General features: G+C 44.8%; 1 long non-coding RNA gene across 1 annotated transcript; it reads left to right on the top strand.

The window, feature by feature from the left end:
* Positions 1 to 16,462: 16,462 nt before the first annotated feature.
* Positions 16,463 to 18,312, top strand: LOC146440035 (uncharacterized). The gene is made up of 3 exons (XR_014851337.1): positions 16,463 to 16,559; positions 17,069 to 17,124; positions 18,147 to 18,312. It is a non-coding gene; the product is annotated as an uncharacterized LOC146440035 (long non-coding RNA).
* The last annotated feature ends 834 nt before the right edge of the window (positions 18,313 to 19,146 follow it).

Below are 19,146 nucleotides of genomic sequence, written 5' to 3'. Positions count from 1 at the left end.
GATGAGCTATCTTCTCAAACATCTCAGTTACATTTGTCTTATTGCCACCTTCTATTGACAGGCTTTTGGAAGGAGGAGAGAACATCATGAATGCAGAAGAGCATCTTCATTAGTTAGGTAATTTTCTTTTTCCCAGCACATGGATCTAAAATGGCCCTGCTGTCTTGTTGCTGTTGTTTAATTGCATGGATCAGAATTTAGTTAGCAGTAATTTTCTGGCCCTAAATATTTGAAGTCTAGACCTATTCCAGAGAATAATTCTATTTCGTAACACCCTTACTGTCATGAATGTATCTTGATCATCTCTATTTCAGCCACGCAGATATCCATGTCTGAGCTATTCTTGGTTAGTAAATGGTTTCTGACAACTGGTGCATGAAGACTTTCGGAGTAAGATCATTTGTAGCAGAGAAGCATTAGGAAAGTTGTGAGCCCATCAGGGACCTGATTGCAAGACAGTATTGTCCTGATTGTTCCATTTTGTAATGTGGGGAGACCCAGCTGTTTGACAACCCCAAGTCACACTAGAAGCCTTGGGCAATATAACTGATTTCCCAGTGTGCTGATGGTGATCAGTGCTCTAGACCAGACAATCCAGGATGTGGCTTTTCTCTGTCTATGCTTTGTAGGGGTGTGAGCTTCAGGGAGCTCCTTCCCTCCTGCTGGAAGAATCAACTTCATATTCAATGAGTTCAAAAGAGGACCTTGGCTTCCAGACAGATGTTCTGATATGTGGGGCATGTCTGGGTGTATGTGGCATGGCCACTGAGCAGAGGCTGTCACTTATAAGCCTGTGTTTGGAAAAGAGTAGGAGTGTTACCAACAAGCAGCTCTTGGGGCCAGCCATGTCTGTGTGGTGCTCTTGGGGGTACATCCACTCTCTCTTTAACAACTGAGCAAGTGCTCAGAAAGTCAGATGGATGCTGTGCCCCATACATCACTTCCTAAACATTGCTCTGCCTCTAATCCACAGCTGCTGTGGACTTTCAGCATAATGTCTCTTTGTCTGAATAAGCGGCAACAGCATCTAAAGAAGCGATAGATTTTTGAGACAACTGGAGCAATCATTCTTTGATCCCTGGCAAAGCTCAGGGGCTTGATTATTATCCAATGGAAAGAGCTGAGATAAATGGGTTTTCAAGAGTAGGGAACTCAAAAGAGGTCAGGCTGGAGGAGGATTAGAGTGAAGGTTGAGAGGGTGCGCCCTGCTCCCAGGATAATGAGGTCAATCAGGAGGAAGCCACAGGGTCCTCTCAGAGCCCGGTGCTTTTACAGGGCTCACATGCATTATCTAGGAGCAGGTAGGAATGCTTCTTTCCATAGACCTCTGTCACTTCCTTGGAAGCTGATCAAACACATTTTGATAAAAACCACCATTTGACTCCTAATGTTTTTATACTGATTAAGAACATTGACTTGGCTGACTGAACAAGGGAAGCCATTGCAGCTCAGCCGCTTTATGTTGGAAAAGCTTTGATCGGGCTGAGTGGGAGTTTAAGGTACTCTATAAAATGAATTTTGGTGATAAGCTTATAAACTGAATTTGAACCTTGCACAGGCTCCAGAGAGAAGGAATAAACAGCTCAATTTATATTCTCTAAAGATACACACCAAGATGTCCCTTTAACCTTTAGTTATATTGCATTGGGGGTCAAACTGTTTCTTAAACTGTTTGAAATTATTTGTCCAGATTAGCTGTCCATACTGAAGATGGAGAGGTTTGAGGGTAGTTCCCAAGAGCCCTGAAGTCAAGTATAATGAATGAGTTTGGTGCTTTACTCAGAGGAAAAAAAGCTGAATGAGTTATGGAGTTGCTAAATAGCCCCAGTTCGTTCACACAAAGTTGAGGACAATGTGCTTATCTTAATCCCAACATGGTGTCGTTAGAATAGCTTATTTTGAGGGTATTCCTGTTTGACATCTTCCCTCCCTCATTACTTATCAGCCTCTGTGGTAATATACAGAGAATTAGAAGATGCTGCTATCTGACAGAAAACCCTGGGAAGCATGTAGGATTTATCTCCCCTCTCTGCTGAAGCTGATGGCCAAACTCTCAGTGGATCAAGTTGAAGCAAGCTCAGGTGGTAATCCTGTGAAATCCTCTGGTCCAATACATCTGAGGAGGGTGTAAGTGCACAGGAGACAGTCTGAAGGGTCTGGTAACTGGTCAAGTAATTGTTCACCAGCAGTGGTGCGTGCAGCACTGATCCTAGCACAGCCATTATGGAGAGTCCAAGGCTGCTGCAAACCCCAGGAACAAAGGAATTGCACATCGTGGCAGCAACGTGGTCTTTGCCCAGAAGAAATTTTCTTTAGAAGGTGAGATTGTGATCTGTTTGAACATATGCCTAAATACTTTATCAGAGGAGTTACCCTGCTGGTGTGTAAGTCTCACAACAATAGGGAAAGAGACTTCTGTTTTCATTTTTTCAAGGTGGAGGGTGCAAAAGAAAAACCTGAGATCTGGCTCTGTGATGGCCTTCTGCATTATCTGTAGGCAAGTCACTTCCACTGTCACGCTGCTCCTGAAGTCTCTCCATATCTACTCCAAGAGATAATTCCTGAGACCCAGCAGCACCCTGAGCTTCTGCAGTAATTTTTCCTTCCCAGCTTCAAAACAAGTGCGCTCCATTTATCATAATAAAAGGAATATTTTTTAAACCTAGATTACATTTTGTGCCCTGTTTATGTGCATATGAGTTTTCATCCCTCCCCCTGACTTCTACCCTAATACCCAACTTCAGCTCAGTATACAGACTTCAGTAGTATCAAAGTTACATTAAATTACCGTGAAACTGGGAGAGTAAATAATTCAAATGTCACTTCTCTTGAGAGAGAAGTCTTACCAGATGTTAGAGGGGAAAAGGGATAGAGAGACAGAGAGAAAGACATGAGAAAGACATAAGGCTTCATTTGCTCATTCTGTTTATTTTATTTACAGTACTTTTATTTTGGGTTATCTGTTTGTTTTCTCATGACCTATCATTCTCTAAACCTTACTTGTGGTTTGAAGTGTAAGTAGCATATTAGCAATCAAATGTCCCTCCCATTTGCCCTCAGTTCCTCTCAGCAGTGTATCTGGAAAGGTTTAATGCTCCCCTGGTGTTGACTCTCCACCCATGACAGGAGTAGAAATTAAGCAGGGACAGTGGATATGTGAAGGGAACAAGTTTTCTAGGAGCTGGAGAAGGCCCATTCATTGACCAGTTTCACCATATATTAAGGGAACACAATAATGCATGTCTAAATTGGAGACAAATTGCAAAAACTGATTTGTGAACTGGGGCCACATTCCTTGGAGTAAAAATCTTTTGCCTCCACTATCTTTGCCCATATAGAAATAACTCTGGAAAAATGCATCACAAACCGTCAGCCTTCTGGGGGCATTATTAACTTCTTCACATACTCACATTCAGGAATCATAGACTTCTGAACACTCAGTTTTGAACTAACTGGCTTTACCCTCAGCCTGCTGTCTTCATCACACATTATTTTATTCATCTGCCCTAAAATAACAAGGTTTAATTGGTAATCTGGTTCTGATTTACTAATATCTCCTTGTGCATGGAAGGAGACCTCAAATACTATGTACTCATTCTCAATCAATGTCAGCTTGGTATTAACTCAGTGTTATTACATTATTGATTTTATTCATCCCAGGAGCTACATCAATTTATCATGGAATTTACACTTCTTTAACAACCACACAAATCAGGACCATTTGTTAGGCTTGCAGTGTAGTGTAGAAGGTTTTTGGAATCTGATCCACATTTTCCTTTACATTTGTTTAGATTTCCAGTTAATCTGAATTCCTATCTTTCCTCTTTGAACTCTCAACCAACTGTAAATGCTTTTGATAAATTTCCATGCTAAAACCCTATTGCAACATAGTTCTTTAAAAAAAAAAAAAGCCAACTGCAAAATATCCATTGCCTTATGGTGTATTGATGTAACTAGTTCAGGGAAATAAACAGTCAGCTGCTTTAGGTTGCACAGTGGCCAATGTAAACAAAAAATCTGTTTGTAACCTCAATCATGCATTTGATTCTGCTATACAGTATAACCATTTGCAGTTTTAACTCATGTCTTGAAGGTGTGTAGCAAATTTAAAACATAGCAATGTCCTTTCCCATTGCATTTTACTGCTTAACTAACTTGGAACAGATTAAGAGATTCTGGGAAAGTGGGAAAGTTCATTGCCTGCTTCTGCATTTGTTCAGTCTTCCTCTCTGGCTGGGCTCTGTGATGGCTAGAGAGATACTGAAAAGATGATGTCACAAGAATGGGAAGTGAAAGCTGAAGGGAGTTTTAGCCAGATGATTTGAACTGTTGGTTTAAAAAAAAAAGTTAATGACTGCATAGCTGAAATGCTGATTTTGTATTTGGGAGAAAGGATGTGGGACACCAGAGAAGTCATAGCACTGACTGATGTTAACAGAAGTACGTCTTAGAGGGCTAAAGCACTTTTACTATCTTTCTTCACATCACAGGAAAATCCATCACTGTCTGGAGTGTGAGGAACAATTGTAAACTTTGCTAGGCCCGATAGTAATTTTATCACCCTGCTGTATATTAATCCTGTTCTTGCATCTGTTATCTGAACATAATAAAACTAAAACTTTCAGGACATACTGTTGCTTAGTAGTAAGAGACTTTAATTAAAATAAAAGGACCAGTTTGGCTGCATTTAAGTTAAAGTACATGAGTAATCTAGAAAAGGGAGGTTTGCAAAATCTGTGTGTTCACAGCATTGCCAACATTCAGTGTTACCTAACACGGCTGGGATTACATCATCAGAACAGACTTTCATCAGTTCATCACGGTTTGCTTATGTCACACTATTTTGAGCTTAGCACAGAAGTGATGCTTTCATGTAAATTTGTCCCTTCCTGAGTATTGCAAAAACTGTCAGAAACTCCATTCTGTATTGCTATAGGTTTGTCACAAAGTGCTTAGGGAGGGAAAGCTGCTCCACCCAAAAAATATAAAATAAAAAATTCAGGAGCTAGAGGATTTGTGCAGACTTTCTTTTTGAAGTCACCAAAGCAGGATTTTCTTGGCCTTGTTGCTCAGAGGAGTTTCAGGAACATATATTACCAGTAGTTTCCACATTAATATGCTGGTTTGGGTCTCAATATTTCCCATGGAGAAAGGTGAATACCTGGGTACCTGACTGCTTGGGAGGTTTGAAATAGAAACATGCAAGAGACAAGGAAGAGAAGACCAAGAACTTCTTTTGGATTGCCTGGGTAGACAAATGGGGGGGGTTTATGTTTTTACTGCTCCGATAGCACAGCCAGCTTGCTCCTGTGTGCCAGAAACCTTTATGTGTTGTCTGCTTGCCTGGTGGTAGCTGAGATGCTCAAAGGCTTGTAGTGAGACGTTACATCTCTTCTCAGGCTAAGCAGTGGAGCAGGAAATCTCCTCCAGGTCAGACCTGGAGTCACCAAAATGCTACAGAAGGCCCAAACCAGAGCAGCTCTCTGGTACTGGGGGCAGCAGGAGGAAGTGGAGCAACTGCAAAAGGCATGATATTCTCCTGCTGTAATGTGCTCCACCAGTCAGGGGCTGAGTGAGAAGCTGCTGTGCAGCTGTAACAAAAGACTCAGCACTCTTCCATAGAGACTGGCGAATGCATGGGATTTGACAAGAGTTGAGATGGTTGCCCCAGCAGCTGCTTCAAGGGGTGTAGAGGGGCTGCAGTTTACCCCGCTTTCTTTGTCACCATCCAGGTGCACAGGTAAGCAGGCTCTGGCCTTCGCCAGCCTCTCAGATCAAGCCTCAGGAAGCCCTAAGCACTTTTATAAACCCATGCTGCAATTCCACAGGTGCTGGGCAAGAGCAGGCACGCGACTGCTATCAGATTAGCTACTGACTATGTGGTGCCTTTACACGGCTCCGTGGAGGATGGATGCAGCACAGAGGCAGAGCAGCATAGAGGCAGAGCAGCACAGAGGCAGAGCAGCACAAGCAGTCAGCACCTCATCCAGCACCCAGCACTCTTGGACAAGGTTAACCCACCAACAATTTTAAACAAGCGTGAGTAGCCAGAGCTGATTTATCAAAGCTTTCCAACATGTGGCATTTGGCTTGGCACTAGGCATTCTGGGGCTGGTTTCAGTGTATTGCTGGATCAAAGCTCTGCTCTGTGGCTTAGCCAGGGTGTTAGGATAGGTTGGTAGTGGTGCTTGGCTGTGTTGTGGAGGTTTTGGCATATTCACCTTTGCTGCCAGTGCTGCAGCATCATGTAGATTCCCACTGCTTCAGCTACAAATCACAGAGCCCTTAGGCTCTGCAGGGGGTGTGACCTTCAGCAGCTGCACTCTACCACTTTGAACATTAAAATATCTTCACTTGTTGCTCAGACTCCCTTGTTTTCCTCTCCCTGGCTCTGCACAGCTTAGTGCTGTCTCAGGAGTCTGTCTCAACAAAGGTCACCCAAGTCATGTTTCCACACACAGGGAACTTTTCTCACCCTACACAGTAACCATGGTGATTTGTTTTCTTTTAAATTCCTTTCCTTTAAGTTCAATGCTATCTTTAGATGTCATCCTGTTTTGACAAATGTCCATGTCACTATCAGGGAACTGTGGCATGACAAGGACTGGCTTAAGTAACAGCTGCATAACTCTGTCAGGAATGAATGATGCAGTCCATTCCCTTTTTGGAAACACTCCCATTTTCAGTGATTCTTGCTCTGACACAGCATCCGGCAGCCAGCCATGGCCCAGCTTGCCTAAGTTTTGATCTTTTCTGTTGCCCTGACCCTCTGCAAGCATGTCATTGCTGCAGAGCTTGGCTCACTCTCTGGGATTTACAGCCTGAGAGACTGGAGAGCTGGGATGTACAAGTGTGTCATGTGTCATGTATGTGTCATGAGGACCTGTGCAAATGTCCCCCAGAGAGATGTTTTGCCAGCTAGAGGATATGCACAGAGCAGCAAAGGGGCAGCAAGGCTGTGAGCCTCTCCTCTGGCATCTCCGGCTTTTTAAACACCTTATGCTTAAGAAGGCTCAGAAGTCTGACCGTTCAAGTTTGTACTTCAGAGTCATCAAATCAAAATATTATTGGAAATCTGACCTAAATTATAGACCATACAGTCTGACATCACCTTCAGCTAAATCACAAGATGACATTTCCGTCCTATAATGGACTGTACAAACCTCAGCTTAAAATGGTGAACAAAATTATCCCATCATTACCCAACTGATATAACGCCAGTGTGCATTCAGAGACACAGAGGTGATCTTTAGCATTGCATGTGAACTTTATGTTTCTTTAATTACCGCATGTTGGCAAGAAGCCGCAATGATACTTCATCCTTGCATCGACCGAATATCAGAAAGTTGCTGTGATAATACTGTCAAGAGACAGAGTAAGTCTTGATTTAAGAACTACTCTAAGTACCACAAAACAAAATCCCTTTTAATAGTTCAATATTATACGCTCAAAATGCTTATGCTGTAGTGAGTTCCTTAGTATAAGGAACTGGGACCAAAATCAGTGTTATAGCTGGGTCAAACTCAGCTTTACAAACAGTGTTTTGGATCCAAATAGCTAAGAGCCTTGAGTCTTGTACCGGTAGTTGTAGGTAGGAGGTGCAATGTATGATAAAGTTAGGTCAATTGTGTTTACTTATGAGAAAATATTTGGCTTTGCCTAAGACACAGTGAGGGTTCAGGATGTGTCGGGCTTCCTCTCCAGGGATTGCCCACATGATGATTCTCAGCTTTTTTTCTGTCTGGCAATGTTTGGTACATGCCTGGGTCCAGTTCTGGTCCCCAGCCCTCCTCCTACCTTGGTTTTGCTGCCTTTCACTCAACCCCAGGAGCCCTGCTGCTCTCTGCCTGTGTATCTCCTGATGCTGGCTTGATGCTAGGCCAGGTTCGGGATCCCAGCCTGGCCTTAAGCCTGTAGACATCTGTGGAGGCACTTCCCTGGGGTCCAGCAAGGCAGTGCTGAGCAGCTCAGGCTGGCATACCTCCATGCCTCATTCCCTGCTTACATTTCAGGATGTGAGACTGAGATGTAACCCACATTCCAGGAGACAAGTACTTCTGGTCTGCCTTCAGGTACTGGGCATTAAGCACAGGTGATGTGGTGGCAGTGCAGCTGAGGGCTCCAAAAGCAGTGTCTGTGCTGTCAGCCATGATCTTCTTCAAAATAAGATGAAATTGCTGAGTCCTATCCCTGTTTTGCCCCAGGTGGCTTCATGGACTGAGAAACAGGATTCTTTTGTCACCCTGAGCCAGCGCAGCTGTACAGGCTGTTACATTTTCTGATCTGAATCTAACAGATCTGCCTCCATGTCTTGCCTCCCTGCTCCTTCCGCTTGTGCTGCCTGTACTCAAGGTGAGGTGCAGGGTTCAGCGCCCTGCATGTTTCCCTTCAAGGAAGTCAGTACCAGAAATTCCTTTGCCACCCCTGCCCCTGGCAGCTCATTCCCTGTGCAAAGCCCCAGGCTGATGCCACAGGGGCAACCATCACCAGCCAGGGGCATGGGGAGGGACTCTCATCCTCCCAGAAAATTCATAGGTAACTCCACCCTCAGCCCATCTTCTCTGTCCAGGCTTCATGTGTTTGCTTTTGTTATGGGTTTAAATATGTACTTAGCTATCTCTCAGAGCTATCTCAAATGCAGGGGTGTGGTGAGGCTGCATAATTTAATCTGGCCTGTGACATCCCACAGATGGATAGTCTGTCTCCATAAATCCTGTACCTCCTTCATTTAGGTTGGTTTAATAGCTGTTCATTTTAATCCCGCATTGCCACTCTTCTTTTAGCTTAATGAGACGGAGTCTCAAGTATGCTGGTAATTGAGACGAAGGAAGTAAACCCTCTCAGAAACAGAAAAGACTCCTGCAAAAGAGAACCAGTCTTTCAGAACACCCCTTCAGTTGTCTTCCCAGGAGGAAGGATGTTCTGGGTGCTCATACGAAGGTTCAGTTCCTACCCAGACTTTCATCACATACACTCCCTTTGTCATTTCCTGTCCCCAGGGTCCTGCAAAACCCATTGGCCAGGCACAGTGCCTGCTGTGCCTGTCACCTCCTTCACATACATGTCAAGTGGAAATGCTCAGGCACTGAACTTGAGGAGCTTCATCCCTGCACTCCATTGGAGTCACTGGAAGAATGAAAGCCTCTGGCTTTCACAAGGTAGGATTTTAGCCTAACCCGCACTCTCCAGTTGAAAAGCTAGGGGCCAAACACACCCACAGGATCCACAACGTACACCTCTAGCAACATGCTCCAGTTTCAATGTATTTGCATATAATCTTATCAATGAGGGTTTTTCCACTAAACTCTTGCTCTGACATGATGAGGAATGTTTAAGACAGCAAAATGGAAAACACAGCAGGGAGATATGAAGACCTGAACAAAGAGGGCAACCTTTTTCTCCTCCTTGCTTTATCTCCTGCTGGCCTTGTCACCATGAGTTTTGGCTTCCAGGATTGCCCCATGGTGGTCCTAAGGAGTATGTGTCACAAGTATGGGCAACAGCATTCTGGTCCTCATGCTTCTTTCTCATTGTACATTGTGATGTGCTGCATGTCAGACACCAGCCCATCAAGTTGGCGTGGAGCTTGCATTCAAATCACTGACCAAGGTATTTTTTTAATCCAGGTCAAGGTGGATCTCCAGATCTCCATAAAGGGGTATCCCATTCGAGAGAGTTGCTTCCTGCCAAGGATATACAAAGTGCAAAGTGATGTGTTGTCTGTTAGGGACAGAAGGCAAGAGGGTAATTACAGTGCTGTCATTTTTGATAGCATAGGGCAATATGCCACTAAAGGTGTGGTTTTAGTCTTCAAGAAGATGGTATTTCCTTGTCTCTGTCTTTTATGTTTTTAATTCTTTGTGAGATAGGTAAGTGCTATTACCCACTTCTCATGGGCTGAAGTCACAGAGGATGTGAAAAGTGAGAAACTGAGCTCTAGGATCTAACCATCCCCCTTCAGTATTGGACTCCTTCTTGGTAAAAGGGAAGAAGATGAGCATCCTTTCTCAAGGGCAGCCAATCTCACCAAGCCAATGGCATAATATCCTCATGGTAAACTAGGGAAGTGGAGACTAGATGAGTGAATTGTGAGGTGGATTTAGAGCTGGCTGAACACCAGATCCTAGAAGGTTGTGATCAGTGGCACAGGGTCTAGTTGGAGGCCTGTCACTAGTGGTGTCCCCCAGGGTTCAGTAGTAGGCTCAGTATTGTTCACATTATTCCTCCATGATTTGGATGGAGGGCCAGAGGCCTCCTCAGCAAATTCACTGATGTCACAAAGCTGGGAGGAGTGGCTGATACCCCAGAGGGCTGTGTAGCCTTCAGAAGAACCTTGCCAGGTTGGAGAGATGGGCAGAGAGGAACCTTCTGAAATTCAACAAAGGCAAATGCAGGTTCCTGCACCTGGGGAGGAATAACCCTGTGCACCAGTACAGGCTGGGGGATGAGCTGCTGGAAAGCAGCTCTGCAGAGAAGGACCTGGGGGTTCCGGTGGACAACAAGCTGTCCATGAGCCAGCAGTGTGTCCTTGTGGCCAAGAAGGCCAATGGGATCCTGGAGTGTATTGTCAGCGAGTGAAGAGAGGTGATCTTGTCCTTCTACTCAGCCTTAGTGAGGCCACATCTGGAGAGCTGCATCCAGTTCTGGGCTCCTCAGGACAAGAGAGACATGGAGCTCCTGGAGCAGGTCCAGTGGAGGACAGTGAGGATAGGACAAGAGGTAATGGGCAGAAACTGATGCACAGGAAGTTCCACCTGAATATGATGATCTTTACTGTGCAGGTGACGGAGCACTGGAGTAGATTTCCCAGAGGAGTTGTGAAATCTCCCTCACTGGAGATATTCCAGAACCATCTGGACACAATCCCATGCCATGTGCTCTAGGATGACCCTACTTGTGCAGGGAGGTTGGACCAGGTGATCCACTGTGATCCCTTCCAACCTTACCTATTCTGTGATTCTGTGACTCTGTGAATGACAGCTGCACACATTTCTTCCAATCTCTGTTGTTTTTCTAAGAGTGTGTTCAGTTCACTTCCGAGGAACAAGGATCCTGGCCACATTATGTCACGACAGAGAGTTGTGTTTTGGGTCCTGTATTGTGGGTCCTGCAGTGTGTTCCATGAACACCTCAAGTGCTTCTGAGGGCCCACCATGAGTGCCTCTCCTTACTCACAGGATTGCAAAGGCCCTGCAATGCTTTCCGGCTGTGCGTCAAGTCTCATCTGAAGAACCCAGCTTTAGGTGGGAATATACTTCAAGGGGCAGCTGCACACAATACTGACAAATGCCTTTTTTCCCCCCCAGATACCACCCTGTCCAAGACGGGCTAAACACTGACCGCCAGTCATACAGACTATCCCTTCATTGTATCATTTTTTACCCCCAGAACCTCTTAATTTGGGATGTATTTCAGCTAGTGACCTTGACTGGAAAAGTACCAGATCCCATGCTGTGTATCTTGGGGATACCCTGTCTCATTAATAAGTACCTTCATTTCAGAGTATTGTCTGTTTATTTTGCAAGTTTTACCTCTCCTTGTTGAAAAAACAGAGATGAATTGGGATAAATACAGGCAGGAAATGGTTTCCCTGGCAACACCAAGAGTACATAAGAACAACCTCATCATTCACTTTTATTCCTTAGATACACTTTTAAAAGAAGTTTGAGCTACATTAAAAGACATCTCCTGTTCACAGCACAGCACCCAAGTCAGCAGAAATAATCAGCCCTGATTTCACTTTCAGTGAGACGGGAACTAAGTTCCTTTAAAAAGCAGGGACGAAAGGTCTTAGTTTCCAGGGAATGAAAGCTCAGTCAAAAGAGGAGTTCATTCAGATTCAATGCTGGTCAAAAAAAAAGCTGCTTTATGCGACATTCAGCTTTGCTGAAGTGCAACTCGCACTAACAAACTCCCAATGTATTCTGCACAGTCTTAGATTTTGATGAAGCCTGGGTCAGATTGACTGTAAGCAAAATCTAATCTAGTTGTGTGACAGTAGTGGGAAGGAAATCTGTAAAACTCTGTCTGAGAGCTTATTAGTGGAGACATCAAAGCTTGGTGCGATTTAATTTCTACTCCTGTCACGTTGCACTACTACATTCCCCCCTCCCTCCTGATCTGCTTGCCATTTCTGCCAGCCTCCCCACATGCTGTAAGGTGTAGAAGGGATATTTCAACAACTTGGATGACTTTACCTTCCATCTGGAATGGCGTGTCCAGCCTCAGAAGCCAAGGGAGACCACACTGGGCACATCCTCCTCACTGGGCACATCCTCCTCACCCATGTTGGTCTACAGTCTGTAGGCAGGAGGGTCCTGAGGGAAAGCTGCTTGGGAAGCAGGTTTCAGGCTTAGCCCTGAAAGATTTCTACCTCCAGAGTAAGCAAGATCTTCCCTTTCTCATCATTAAAGAGTGATCAGATGGGCCAGCAAAGGTCACAGCATCCCAAGGACCTACTGTTTAACCTGCTTCCTTGTCTCATGTCTTTTTTTGGGATCACTGATTCCAAACAAAACCCCTCATACTGTATGTAAGACCTATTTTCTTGGTTCTGATCTGCCTAAGCAGCATTAGATTTTCCTTCAGTAATGCTGGCGATTAATCCATAAGCACAGGTACACATCATTATCCACAAGATGGGATTTTACTGAACATGTTATTGGTGCTATGGGAGGAGGACCCATTGCTAATCACGTGTGGAGATGATGGCAGAGAATGTTTGTGGTCATAGAAGAGCAGTGGTTTAGCTGGATGTAAACAAACAACATGTGCTTCAACGTGTGTCAAACATGAAGTCACAGATCTAGGAACAGAAGTGGCAGAATGTGAGAAGCTCTCCAGGGCCTGTCTGGCTCATTGGAAAGAAGGCTAAGATGAGGGCTGATCACTGCTTTCCATTGTCTGGATGAAGACAGATACTTGATGACCGAATGCTTTTTGTTCTGGCAGATGAACAGAAACTGCCTGGAAGCTGAAAGTAAGGAAATTCAGACAAAAATAATATGCTTATTTTTATTGTGAGTGTAATAGTAATGGACTTCAATGACTTCAAACAAGGTTGAAGTATTTTTTCCTTCATAAGAAACTTAAAATTCATGGTGTTTTTCTTAAAGGTAGATCACTTCCAGGAGGTCCACTGAACCAGGTCATGTGGGAGATCAGAAAAGATAGTTGCAGTGGTACCTTTCTGGTGCTAGAGCCTATTGCATGAAGAGCAGAGCAGTGGAGAAAGTAGTCTGATATCATGGCCAAGCTGGGTAGGCTCAGTGTCTTGAAAGGACTGATGGGAAGAAAGGGGAATATATCGTAGATCCACATCCTTTAAGGGCTCTGATATTTGCAGGAGATTGCTGATACACATCTTCCTTTTCCCCGGGCCTCTTTGGAGACCCCCAAGAGGGGGAGTATCTTGTTTTACCAGTCGCAGTTTATTTGGTCTTGTCAACAAGTGAACTCCACTACTGCCTTATATTAGAGGGAGGGGTTGATAGTTTCTTCTGAGGCGGATTAATGGTGTCTTTCTCTGAAGTAGCCCAGTGTGGCCCAGCTGATGGTGCACAGACAGCACACCATGGCAGGCGGTGCTGGAGGAGCTTTGAAGAGGATGATGGTGTGGGAGACTGAAGTGTTAAGGATTAATGCCTCAAACAATCAGCCAGTTGCAAAAGCAGCAGGGTGCTTTGCTGAGGCCAGGTTTGCAACTCTGAAGCTGAAGGGGAGAAGGAGAGTTTTTGTATGTATGGTGGGAAACCCCTGATCTGCATGAGAACAGCCCAGGTGCGGAGGGGGTGTGCTCCCACCATCAGAGGATGACCAAGACAAACCGACCTTTGTTTAGCAAAGAGCTGGGTTTTGAGCCCCATGGGGGGAAGGCCGATAAACAGATCCTGCAGAAGTGAGATAATGCTTTTTATCATGACAATGTCCTCCGATGCACAAGTGGTTCAGGTGCAAAACTCTCCTGCCAGGAGGCATGGAAACAGTCACATTCACATAGGCCCGAAGGTTTCCATCCCTTCTGATGGGGCATAAACAGTGTAAAACTCCCCTGCCAGGGGAGGTATCTGGGCATTTCACCTGAAGCTGAGAGGTTATTATCTTTGAACTTTATGTTCCTTGGGCTTTCTCCACATCCTGATGGATCAAGACTGCTACCATCACTCAGACCAATGGACATCGAAATTGCAACAGCCAAGTCCTGTCACTTGATCCACTGATGTTTCCTGTCCACTATCTATTCTTATCCTTTTTTTCTTGTTTTCTTTCCCATAAAAATTTTCTCAAGTGATATCTTTATACTTTTATATTACTGCATTTTTACAGTTAATAACAAAACAGCTACATACCTTCCTTCCATTGAAACCAAATTTTTCTAGAATAAACCTGCCAAATTATAGATATATATGAACATTGGTCATTGTGTCATTTAACTCTAATCAGACCCAAGGGATCTATTAACAAGAGCCTTAGTTACCCATGCCTCCAGGGCTGGGTTGTAATATATGGTTACTGGGGAGGTTAGGGATTTGCAAAGAGCCCCAAAAATGAAATCTGGTTCCCACTGATGTTGTGCCACTCCGGATTAGCTCATAATAGGAAATGATGCTGCTGCGAAAGACAGCCCTAGAAACTAATTTAGTCACTTCCTTATCTCCAAGGGTCTGATTAAACTCAGAAATTATTTCTAAACCTGCTTCTGCATTTTCCATCTAGAATATTACTAACTCAAAATGAAGAAAAGAATCCGAAATGCTGCAATACAGTAGTGATGAAATATGACTGAGGTGTGGTGGTTTTGTTCTGTAAATGAGTATGCATTATTTGTTTCAAGATCAAAATACAACAATTGTCTATGGAATTTCTGCTCTGTGGGGTGAGATTGTACCATCCACGCCGCCATGTGCTTGGCATCAAGGATGGACTTTCCTTATCATGTTGCACTTCTTAAACAAGATACTTCTCAAAGATTTACCTTTGTTCAAGAAGGACTCAGTGCTGGGAGGCCAAATGAACTCAGTGCTTTTGGAGACCAGACTGGATAACCACAGCAGTCCCTTTCTGGTTTAAGCCGCAAAAGAGGATTTCCTGAGCATGAGGAACAGGACAGTTAAGAGAGGTAGTCTGGCATTGTGGCCAAAGACCAAGACTCATCTTCTGAGAAGGAGCAACAAGAAGAAAAGAGAAGGACTCCTCAATGGAGAACTTTATAAGATCTGTGCTCTGTAAAGGGCTTCTTAAGGCAGCGTGCAAGCCAGGCAGTGGGCCAGGAGCCAGAGCAGCAGAAGCCATGGAGCATGGCCCAGACTTGCATGATCCATGGTGACAAAACATATGGAGCTCCTCTTTTGGGAATGAGATCCCTAAGGGCCTGGCTGTGCCCCTGCCTGCCCTGGGTGTGTGGAAGGAGGAGGAGGTGTACACACTCTCCTGGGCCAAGATACAGCAGGGTTTGGCTGGAGGATTGCTAATACCTCTACACCTGCCCTAGCTCTGCTCCTGCCCAGGATTAGCTCTGTGCAAAAACCCTCACTGATTTCAGCAATTGTTGCCTAAGCCCCTCTCTCCATGCGTCTGTGCTTCTCTGCCATGTCTATCAATTAAGCAAAAGCCCCAGACATCCCTTTGCTCATACAATGCTTTAATTATAAAGTAGTTTGCTTCTGATTGGCAATTACTCTGCCTGGGAATGGGCCTCACAAGTGGGTGGGCTGTCGAGACCTGGCTGTCACTTATCTGCCTTGTCCCCTTCTCCATCTGGCTGCTGAAACATGAGGTCTTGCAGACTTTTCTGTGAAATAAGAGCACTAATTAAGAAGTGGATTGGATTGGCCCACACTGAGGCTGCATCTTTGGTTTGTTTCTTTGATTTTTTTCCCTTTCCCTCCCTTGTGAATAGGAAATGTCTGGTAATCATTGCAGTTCCTAGGCTAAACCCATCACACTCTGGCACCCGGCTCCTGCCAGACGTGCCGTATACATCTTCTGCTAAAGGCTGTGGGACTACCCTGGGAAAAACACTTCTCTGGAGCACCATCCTAATCCCAGATGCTGGGATCTACATGAGGTCTTAGGGGTCATGATGTGGGTCTCTATGAAGGGAAACCAGAGAGCAGGGCTGGATGCAAGGAGCAGACTGGACCTTCTTGCTCTGAAATCCCTGAGACAAAAGACCAGGGACAGAAATGCAAATGTGAAGAAACTGGAAGTCCCTTCTGTATCCTGACTCAACTGCGCAGCTTTGCAAGCTACCCTGGGGTCGCAGATGGGTGCAGGAGCCTGGGCACTGTCTGGGGTCCTCCTCTTGGCCTGGGGACAGCCCCTGCCCTCTTGACCTCATCTGCCAGCAGTCCTGCACTCTTCCATCCTATGACATCTTGGCTGCTGGCACAAGCCAGTCCCAGCTCAAAATCAGCATAATAAATGGAAGTGTCATAGTGCAGGGTTGGCCTGATATGGCCAAAGGCAACCTACCACCAGTAGGAGTCAGCCAATGTTGTAGTGGTCTTACAAACTTTCTATGGCCAGTGACATCTGGATAGTAAAGCAGATTCTCCTACGTCAGTTGACCCTTCAGACCCTATCCTAGACCTTTCCCACATCAGGAAGCATCTAGAGACAGAACCTTTTCCTTTTGCAGCTAGAAACTCCACAAGATTGGATCTTAATACTTAATACACTTTGGTTTTGCTTATTAGAATCAGACCAGTCATAGTAGTTCAACAGTGAATATTGACAAAGATCAAATATTTAGTGGCACAAAGATTAGCAGCTAAGCACATTTTCAGAGAAACTCTCCCTTTCTTCAGCAGCCTGTGGTTTTTTGAGCTATTTAGATTCAGCCACTAGAGAGCAAACTTCTTCTTTTTATCAAATGGCAATTTATATATCCTTTAAAAAAGAATTGTACAGTTCTTCAAGCTAAAACCCATGAAAATTGAAAACAGCTCTAAGTTTACAGAAGGGAAAAGAAGCTTGCTTGCTCCCATTTTTTCTCTGTCTCTCTCTCTTTCCCTCTTCACAAGCTGTGTTTTAGGAAGAGAGAATAGACGAGTGTGTTTTGTTGCAGTGAAGGCCTCTGTTAATGACTGCTGAAGCTCTCTTCCTTCGTGTCAATCACCAGAGGTAATTGTTCATCCTGACATTTGGCAGGCTGTGTGAGTAGAATCTCAAAAGGAGGCCTTGGGATGCCAATAGGCATGACAGCAACATGTGTGCCATTGTGCCAGAGTTAGGGAAGAGGGGAATCTGCAAACCATCGGGATTATAACCATTAATATAGGAGGCTGCCTCTTTCTGGGGTAGTGCTGAGCAGCTGGGCTCCTTAGACCATGTGGTTTAAATGCCCTTGAGATGTGAATGCAAACAGGTTGGAGAAGGCAAATCTTTCCAGGAGGGAGCTTTGAGCCATGGGCTTTCATTTGTCCCTTGGTCTTTCACAGCTGGGACATAGCTGCCCCACTCTGATGGTGAGGACAGGTATGGAGATAAGTGGTTTAACAGGAGACAAGTCCTAGATGTGGACTGGGACTGTGCTGTGTGTCCTGGGCTTGCCAGCCCAGGTAGCAGCAGCAGGAAGGAACTGGCCCTTCTGGGAACCACCCCCATATGGCCCAGAGCACAAGTGAAGCAAAGCTGGTTCTGTCAAGATCTGGAAATCCACATCAGCTCCTCGTGAAAATCAGCTCTTCACAGCAAAATGGAAGGTGCTTTTGTGAAATACTTTGTGTTGTCATTAGTGTGTACACAGTGAACTTTCTTTGTGAACCGATCAGCTCCAGGTATGTGCTGTTGCCTGATATTCAATGAGGTGGGCCCTTCTGGTGACTCACAGGCATGATATTAGGTCCTGACATGAAACTTTACAAAAGGGTCCTCCAATAGGCTGTGGGAGATATGTTATTTGACTGCTAAGAGGACAAGTCCTGCTGTTTAATGTCTTATTGACATTATGAATTGTCCCATGCGGTGATGTGGCCCAGATTTAATCAATTTAATCCATTTGTACTGACCTGGGAGCTAGTGTTTTAGACTGAAACTGCTTTATTATCTTTGTGCTACATTCAGCAAGATGAAGTGGCTATGAAATGATTTAGTTGTACCTACCACATGCTGTGAGAGACTCTACAAGCCAGATGTTTTGCCAGGCCCCCAGGGACCTTAGGATTTTGGACTCAGTCAGAGCAGCTACGAGAGTCACAGTTGGAAAATCTCACCAGGTCATTCTATTGCTATGTAAGTTTTTATATTTTCCTGTGAAGCTGCTGGTCTTGGGACCAACTACATTGTGGGCAAGTGCTGTGCAAATGCAGGCAGCAGGTAATAAAATCCTTTTACTTGTATCTTGGGAACATCAAGGTGTTGGGGAGTTGATAAGTCAGTTTGGAGAATGTGGTACCTCCATCCGGCTTTTTGATGCAACTTAGGTATCACAATGGCTTCAAGGATTCATCACTTCAGGGGCTTGGATGTGAACAACTTCTCTTTAAGGTCACAGAAATCACAGCGATACAAACTGAGAAGTCAGGACAGAAGCAGGATTTGAGTGTCCCATGTTGCCAGGCATCCAGACCATCACAAAGGGTTGGTTATTGACCTAGCTGAGCAGTGGTCAGAGCAGGTGTGATATCTCTGATCCTCTACTAATCTCTGCTTTGGTCTCCTCTGTAAATAACTAATAACCCTTTGTGAAGGGTGGCTTTGGGCAAGCTTGCTTCACCAGAGAAGCTCCCATCTGAAGCTCAGATTAAAAACAGCCACCGGACAAAGTAAACAGCTCCCAGGACACATTGGCAGCAGCTGCATAGCTCATGTCTTTGCTTTGTGTTTGACAGCCCAGTGCAGTGTCAGTATAAATTCAGCCCTTGGCACATTCAAACCTCTTGTACACTCTCACCTGCCCAGCCAGCTTTTAAAACTGTGTCAGAAGCAAAAGCTGATTATCAGCTTAAGTAGTTCTGTTTCTCCTCTTTGACTGTAAACACTGGCCACAAGCAGGGGCAAAACCAGCACCTTGAACTTTCTCTAGAAGGGATCTCTGGAAAGGAACTGTTTAGGCACAGGGCATCTACTTCATTGATGGGTACATCAGTAGCTTTAACAGCGTACTTTTAAGAGTGCTCTGGGCAGCTTCCATGTAGGGACAAG

The sequence above is a fragment of the Lichenostomus cassidix genome, chromosome 3 (genome assembly GCF_008360975.1).
Source record: "Lichenostomus cassidix isolate B80296 chromosome 3, HeHo_3.0, whole genome shotgun sequence".
Taxonomy (NCBI): domain Eukaryota; kingdom Metazoa; phylum Chordata; class Aves; order Passeriformes; family Meliphagidae; genus Lichenostomus; species Lichenostomus cassidix.
The sequence above is the reverse complement of the archived record's forward strand: the minus strand, read 5'-3'. Positions and strand labels throughout refer to the sequence as shown.